Here is a 253-nt window from a genome sequence, read left to right on the forward strand (position 1 = left end):
CAGTGCTGGCAAGAGCGGCAGCGTGCGCGAGTGACCCCCCGAGATCCTCTGCTGGGGCCAGAAGGGCTGGTTTTGGGGTCAGCGGTTGTGGATCTGTAGTGGATGGTCACCAAGAGGGCTCTCTCTTCCTGCCCGAGTTTCTGTGCCCGTACCAAGGACGTGAGCTCTGTCCACAGCCTGGAGCGAGGGCAGGGGAACATCTCCCAGTGCGCTGTAGACACCCAACAGCATCCCAACGGTTCTCCCCTTCTCT

The sequence above is a fragment of the Buceros rhinoceros genome, unplaced genomic scaffold (genome assembly GCF_000710305.1).
Source record: "Buceros rhinoceros silvestris isolate BGI_N320 unplaced genomic scaffold, ASM71030v1 scaffold26581, whole genome shotgun sequence".
Lineage (NCBI taxonomy): Eukaryota > Metazoa > Chordata > Aves > Bucerotiformes > Bucerotidae > Buceros > Buceros rhinoceros.